General features: G+C 44.8%; 1 long non-coding RNA gene across 1 annotated transcript; it reads right to left on the bottom strand.

Moving 5' to 3' along the window:
• Nucleotides 1-6,223: 6,223 nt before the first annotated feature.
• On the bottom strand, nucleotides 6,224-7,925 carry LOC118940390. The gene is made up of 3 exons (XR_005036938.1): nucleotides 7,288-7,925; nucleotides 6,846-7,149; nucleotides 6,224-6,734 (listed from the first exon to the last, which is right to left on the bottom strand). It is a non-coding gene; the product is annotated as an uncharacterized LOC118940390 (long non-coding RNA).
• Between the last annotated feature and the right edge of the window lie 44 nt (nucleotides 7,926-7,969).

The following is a 7,969-nucleotide window of genomic DNA, read 5'->3' as shown; positions in this document are numbered from 1 at the left end:
CTGTTCCCTTTTTATGCTGCACAGGGCAGAGGGAGGGAGGGAGGGTGGGAGGTGGACATGGGTGGGAGAGGCAGAAGGGAGGAATACAGGTAAGCATTACCTCATGTAGGGCAGGGCAGGACTCCTCCACCCACTTTGACACCCTGGGGGCAGACGCTAGGATGCAGGAGATGGAGGAGGATAGATAGATATGTGCTTTATGTGTGGATATTGAAAATATACTATTGCTGTGCAACTCCACCCTCCCCCATCTTGCTCTATATATGGTGTCTGCCTGCACAAACATATAGAAGTTCACACCCTGTAAACAGATGGAATTCCTCTCCCACAAATAGCGTCTGGTAGAAAGCACAGACACACCTGCTTCTATTAGCCCCAGGTAGGTCAGTCAATCAGTCAACACACACAGTTTAACTTTGACAGGTGAGCTTTTCCATGTTTCCTGATAATATAGATTGACACACAGAATGGCTATTTATCTGTACCTGTTATGTTACTAAGACAACAAGTTGCAAAGAAACGTCACTTCGTAGAATATGATCTATCGCTTGACACCCAGACAACATTCTCCCTGAACAGACCTGTCTTTGTCTCACACACTGATGTCTTGCAAGAAAATCTCCTGTCCTTTTCCCTAAAAGCAACAGTCCATTGTTCCTTTTATGCACATACTCAGTTTACCATTGTATTAAGTTTCACTCAACTTCATGCATTTTCCATCAACAGTAGGAGTCTGCAGGACCGACAAAAGTACCACTATATAGCCCCCATGGGATGAGTCATTACTCCAGGCATCTTACCCCAGGAAAAGAAACCTCAGATGGGATTAAAGCACCGTTCTTTTCCCTTAACACCTTGGAAGGGAACTTGGCATCTGCAACATGCAAGAACAAGCTGTCGCTTGTTTGCATATTTCCATATAACCAGAGCATTTCTTGCAGATGTATTTTTATCATGCTCCAGAGGTTTCCATTTGAGTCTGACATTTAGTATGTGGAAAAGATGATTTGCATTTGGTTAATGCCAAAGAGCATTACAGCATTTATGTCCTCCTGTTAATGATTTGCAGTAGAATGGATTATAGTGGCATTGGCGGAGATGTTGCACTATATACAGTGTACTGTTGAAGTCGGAAGTTTACATACACCATAGCCAAATACATTTAAACTCAGTTTTTCAAAACTCCTGACATTTAATCAGTTAGTTAGGATCACCGCTTTATTTTAAGAATGTGAAATGTCAGAATAATAGTAGAGAGAATTATTTATTTCAGCTTTTATTTATTTCATCACATTCCCAGTGGATCAGAAGTTTACATACACTCAATTAGTATTTGGAAGCATTGCCTTTAAATTGTTTAACTTGGGTCAAATGTTTCGGGTAGCCTTCCACAAGCTTCCCACAATAAGTTGGGTGAATTTTGGCCCATTCCTCCTGACAGAGCTGGTGTAACTGAGTCAGGTTTGTAGGCCTCCTTGCTCGTACACGCTTTTTCAGTTCTGCCCACACATTTTCGGTAGGATTGAGGTAAGGGTTTTGTGATGGCCACTCCAATACCTTGACTTTGTTGTCCTTAAGCCATTTTGCCACAACTTTGGAAGTATGCTTGGGGTCATTTTCCATTTGGAATACCCCATGTGTTATATGACATGGCAAAGTGCAATGTCATCTCATGACTATACCTGCACTCTGCAGATGTCACGCCCTAGCTGTAGAGAGGCTTTTATTCTCTATTTTGGTAAGGCCAGGGTGTGACTAGGGTGGGCATTCTATGTTCTTTTTTCTATGTTTTTGTATTTCTTTGTTTTTGGCCGGGTATGGTTCTCAATCAGGGACAGCTGTCTATCATTGTCTCTGATTGGGAATCAAACTTAGGTAGCTCTTGCCCACATGGGTTTTGTGGGTAGTTGTTTTGTGTATTGTTAGTTTCCTTACAGAACTGTTCGTTTTCCTCTTTGTTGTTTTTTGTTCTAGTGTTCTGATTTTAATAAAATATCATGAACGCGTCTCATGCTGCGCCTTGTTCCAGTCATTCACAGGAAGAGGATCGTTAAAGCAGACTTTTACAAACCCTCAGAAACCGGCATCTGGGTGCTGGCTGGGGATTTGGGATTGTGGGAGGTGGGAAGGGGAGAGAATGAATAACGAATATAATCCCAGAAACCTGTATCTGGGTTGGTTCGTTCCATCAACACGTCTCCTTCTCCACTAGGGGCGATAAAGTCCTAGACCACTGTTACTCTATCCGCAAGCAAGCATACAAGGCACTTTCACGTCCCCCCTTCGGAAAATCAGATAATGACTCTATATTCCTGCTTCCTATCTACAAGGTTAACCAGGAAGTATCTGTGATGCTCTCCATGGAGAAATGGTCCTCCGAATCGGAGGCTATGCTACACGACTGCTTTGCTAGAGCTGACTGGAATATGTTCCGGTACTCCGCTGATAGCATCGACAAGCTAACCACCTCCATCAATGGCTTCATTAGGAAATACATCAGCGACGTTGTCCCCACAGTGACGGTTCACTTCCCCAATCAAAAGCCCTGGATTAACACAGAGGTTGGTGCTAAACTAAAGAACAGGTTTACCGCACAAAGGGCTATCGCAGCCAACACCGAGGCTACGGCTGAGGACACAAAGTCCCACTACGATCTCCACCGAGCCATCAAACAAGCAAAAGAACAATATAGGAACAAGCTGGAATCCTATTACATAGACTCCGCCGACCACCGCATGTGGCAGGGGCAATAGTCCATTACGGATTACAAAGGAAGGCCCAGCCCAATGATGCCTCTCTACCAGAAGAACTCAATTAATTTAATGCACTCTTCTACAAAAACAACACAGAGCCGTGAATCAGGGCCACCCCAGATCCGGAGGACTGGGGGATCTCAGTAATCAGGTAAACACTCACAAGGCCGTGAGGCTGGACAGCATTCCAGGGCACGTTCTCAGAGCTTGCGCAGAACAGCCATTTACAACCTCTCCTTGTCTCAGTCTCTAATCCCCACATGTCTCAAGCTGACCACCATCATTCCTGTTCCCAAGAACTCTAAGACTACCTGCCACAATGACTATCGCCCTGTAGGACTCACATCTATAATCATGAAGTGTTTTGAAAGGCTGGTTATGGCACACATCAACTCTATCATTCCAGACACCCTAGAACCTAGACCCACTCCAATTTGCATTCTGCCCCAACAGATCCATAGACGACGCAATCTCAATTGCACTCCACATTGATTTCACCCACCTAGATAAGAGTAATACCTATGTGAGAATGCTGTTCATTGACTACAGCTCAGCGTTCAACACCATAGTCCCCTCCAAGCCCAAGACGAACCTGTGACTGAACACCTCCTTCTGCAACTGGATCCTGTATTTCCTGATAGGCCGACCCAAGGTGTTCAGGGTAGGCCTCCGCCACACTGATCCTCAACACGGGGGCCCCACAGGGGTGTGTGCTTAGTCCCCTCTTGTCCTTCCTGTTCACCCACGACTGCATGGCCACGCACGACTCCGGCACCCTCATCTAGTTTGCTGACGACACAATGGTGGCAGAAGCGGACTGGCCACCCCTCAAAGCCTGTTTCCTCTCTAGGTTTCTTCCTAGGTTTTGGACTTTCTAGGGAGTTTTTCCTAGCCACCATGCTTCTACACCTGCATTGCTTGCTATTTGGGGTTTTAGGCTGGATTTCTGTACAGCACTTTGAGATATCAGCTGATGTAAGAAGGTCTATATAAATACATTTGATTTGATTTGATTTGGTAGGCCTGATCACCGGTGACTATAACACCGCCTACATGGTGGAGGTCAATGATCTGACAGTGTGGTGCCAGGACAACAACCTCTCCCTCAACATCAGTAAGACCAAGGAGCTGATCATGGACTACATGAAACAGGGGTGTGAGCACTCCCCCATCCACATCTACGGGGATGTAGTGGAGTGGGTCGAGAGCTTCAAGTTGATCTGTGTCTAAATCAGTAAGGACTGAAAATGGCCAACACAGCCGTGAAGAAGGCATGACAGAGCATCTTCGTCCTCAGGAGGATGAAAAGATTTGGCATGGGCCCTCAAATCCTCAAAAAGTTATATAGCTGCACCATTGAGAGCATCATGACTGGCTGCATCACTGCTTGGTATGGCAACTGCACCAGCCTCGATCGCATGTTGCTACAGAGGGTGGGGCGGACAGCCCAGTACATCCCTGAGGCAGTGCTCCCTACCATCCATGACATCTATATCAGGTGGCGTGAAAGGAAGGCTCGGAAAATTGTTGAAGACTCCAGCCACCCAAGCCATAAACAGTTTTTTCTGCTTCTGCATGGCAAGCCATACCAGTACGTGACACCAACAGGCTCCTGAACAGCTTCTATCCTCAGCCATAAAACTGCTAAATAACTAATCTCAATTACCCAGAGGTTTCTCATGAAAGTTTTCATTTCCTGTTTTACTTTTGGAGGGATTATGATTACCTTCGTGCCAAGGAAGAAAGCGAAGTCTCCTCCCTTGCAAATGGAAACTCTCGGCCAAAGCCCTCCCTCTCATGGCTAAAAAGAAGGGGAGAAAATGATATAGCCAAGTTTGACTTTGTGGCTGTGGAATCTAGTGGAAACCATTTATCATCTGCACACAGGCCTGAAAATCACTGCACCAGTTTACGCACTGCCTTCGCCCCAATTCTGATTAATCCAAATAATCAATGATGAAAACAGAAAACCAGGAACTACTGCCACTCGTAATCACATTATTCTATGTGAGCCTTGACAGAATCTCAACCGTTTCATCTGTCCATGAAAATCTGTCCATGAGATTTTACTAAAAAGCTAACAGTCACTACACAGACTGTATTATCTGTATCATCTGTATCATCTGTATTACCCTTTGTATGTATTCTTTTTTTTTTCTGCACTGACTCTGCACACTCACAGAACTCTACACACTCACTCACACACACTCACATCGATACTCCAACAAACACACACACACACACACACACACACACACACACACACACACACACACACACACACACACACACACACACACACACACACACACAGTTAAAATGTGTTAGATTACTTGTTAGATATTACTGCACTGTCGGAACTATAAGAACAAGCATTTCACTACACTCGCATGAACATCTGCTAACCAGATGTGTGACAAATAAAATGTGATTTGATTTGACACACACAAACTTAATTTTCTCACACACACAGAACACACACATTCATGCTGACTCTACACACATACACACACACTCACACACACACAATCATCATACACGCTGCTGCTACTCTGTTGATCAGACACAAGCAAAGAATGTTCATGTTTGACAGGAATGAACATGCAGAACCCCCCCCCCAGGAGAAAATATATGAAGCATGAACTATGTAAAGTGACCTCTGCCTGTCCTCTCCCCTCCAAAAAGATGACATACCGCACAATCTAGTGTGCCATGATTATGTCCTAGCTAAATTCCCAAATCTGTCCCTCCTACCGGGATGACTATCTTTCATCCCCTCACCTCTCCACTGCAACTTTTCATAGGTGGTTGCAATAAATAAGAATGTGTTCTCTTCTCAGTCAATTCACCTGGTAGAACAAGAGTTAAATAAACCCCTCACCTCTCAGTTTAGATTGCATGATGTGCCTAAGGGTGGCAGGTAGCCTAGCGGTTAGAGGCGAGCCAGCAAACGGGTTGACGTCATCGCTACCTTGTTTTTGTATGAAGTGTTGACCAGCTGAATGTACCGAGCCGTCTGTTTAAACTACTAGCACACGTCTCAGACACCCCTCAAGACATGCCACCAGAGGTCTCTTCACAATCCCCAAGTCCAGAACAGACTATGGGAGGCGGACAGTACTACATAGAGCCATGACTACATGGAACTCTATTCCACATGCAAGCAGTAGAATCAGATTTTTAAAAACAAGTAAAAATGCGTCTTATGGAATAGTGGGGATTGTAAAGAGACACACACATACATAGTAATAGTTTTGTACGGTGGTATATGGCATTTTGTATCGTACATTTTGTACTGTCAATATGTAGTGGTGTAATAATGTTATATGATGTACTGTTTCATCTTTCGTTCCCTATGTAATGTAAGTGCTTTAAATGTGTTTGGACCACAGGAAGAGTAGCTGCTGCCTTGGCTGCAGCTAAGGGGAATCCAAAATAAATTAAAAATACAGAAAACAGAATGCTGGTGTCAGCAAGTCAGAGCCTCTTTATTGTATTCACAATGGGGTCTGTTGTTGGAGTTCCATCCAGATGTAGTAGAATATGTTTTTCTGGAGGTGTTAACCATAGAAATAGAATTACCAGAAAAGAAAACCCATTGAAGTCAATGTTCCATGATTGGTGTCTGAGGGGCTTGAGCCATTCCAGAAAGAATAGGAGGATGGTATGGACACCCCATACTAGAGTTAAACAGAGCTGCCCTTAACAAATAACAAAGATAATGAAGATCGTCGTTTCAGGTGAATATTCCCTTTGTATAAGTTGAAATGTATTTTAGGTTGCATGAACAAAGCACTGGGGAGCAGCAATATTCCATGTGATGGCCTCTCATTTCCTATACCCATTCTACTAATTATATTTCAATGGTGTTAACCCGTTGCCTACACCTTGCCGTCCCCCATTTCCTCTGTGACAATCACCATCTTGCGTGTGGTGGAGGTGGAGAAGCTGGGGCCGGAGCTGCAGGAGCTGAGGCAGAGGCTGTGAGGAAGGGAAACCAATGATTAGCATAGTTAGCATCTATGAAAGTTGTAGAAAGTTGTGTAAGTAATGTCCCTTAATGTGTGGTCTGTGTAAATGATTATGGCTCACCATGCTGATGGAGTGGTGCCTGGCTACAACAGCTTGAGGGATAGTGTTAGAGTCCAGGTGAAAGTGAGATACTTGAGGGATGGTAGAGAATGATGAAAGAGTCAAATGTTGATTATTGATAAAAGTTGCAGAATGTTGTGTACGTAATGTGCCCTAAACTGTGGTCCTTGGTCAGATGTTTGTAATTTTTGTAATGCAGTTCAATCTCCAGGCCCTGCAGTGTGCGACGGATCTCCGAGATCTCTGACTTGGAGGTCTGGAGAACCTCTGTGCTGGACGCCACCTCCTGGTTCAACGTCTCTGTCTGTAAAACACAATACGTGGTCAATCATCACAGAAACAAACCAACATTTCAACTCAAGATAGAATGTCACAACGTTACCAACTAGAAGTAAAGGATATCTACACCAGGAACACAGTTTAGGGGTTCTAGAAGTTCTACCGTGGTCTGGAACCAGGACTCCAGGTCACGCTGGACTCGTATTGGATCTCAGACATGACTCTGGACAGGTCCTCCTGTGGTGCTGCATCCACCTCCACGTTGATCTGTCCAGTCATCTCCATCCTCATGGCCAGCAGCTCCTGTGGAGAAACACATAGAGGTGAGTTTAAAGGATTAAGACGTGACTGACCACTGCCTGATGGTAACAATGTGACCTGCCCTGTCTTCATTAGGAATTTGAACACCATTGCTTATCACAGATGTGCTTGAAAGCCACCACCACCACCCCCTCCCATGCCAAAACCTTAACCGCCACCACCACAGGTTAGTCGAGGTCATTTGTAAAGTGACTATGCATAGATAATAAACAGAAAGTAGCAGCAGTATAAAAACAAAGGTGTAGGAGGCAGTGGGGGTTGGGGGTAAATTTAAATAGTCCGGGTTGCCATATGATTAACTGTTCGACGGTCTTATGGCTTGGGGGTAGAAGCTGTTAAGGAGCCTTTTGGTCCAAGACTTTGCGCTCCGGTGTCGCTTGCCGAGAGAACAGTCTATGACTTCGGTTTCTGGATTCTTTGACCATTTTTGGGGCCTTCCTCTGACACAGCCTAGTATATACTGTAGGTCCTGGATGTCAGGAAGCTTGGCCCCAGTGACGTACTGGGCTGTACGCACTACCCTC

The sequence above is a fragment of the Oncorhynchus mykiss genome, chromosome 17, assembly GCF_013265735.2.
Source record: "Oncorhynchus mykiss isolate Arlee chromosome 17, USDA_OmykA_1.1, whole genome shotgun sequence".
NCBI classification, from domain to species: Eukaryota; Metazoa; Chordata; class Actinopteri; order Salmoniformes; family Salmonidae; genus Oncorhynchus; species Oncorhynchus mykiss.
The sequence above is the reverse complement of the archived record's forward strand: the minus strand, read 5'-3'. Positions and strand labels throughout refer to the sequence as shown.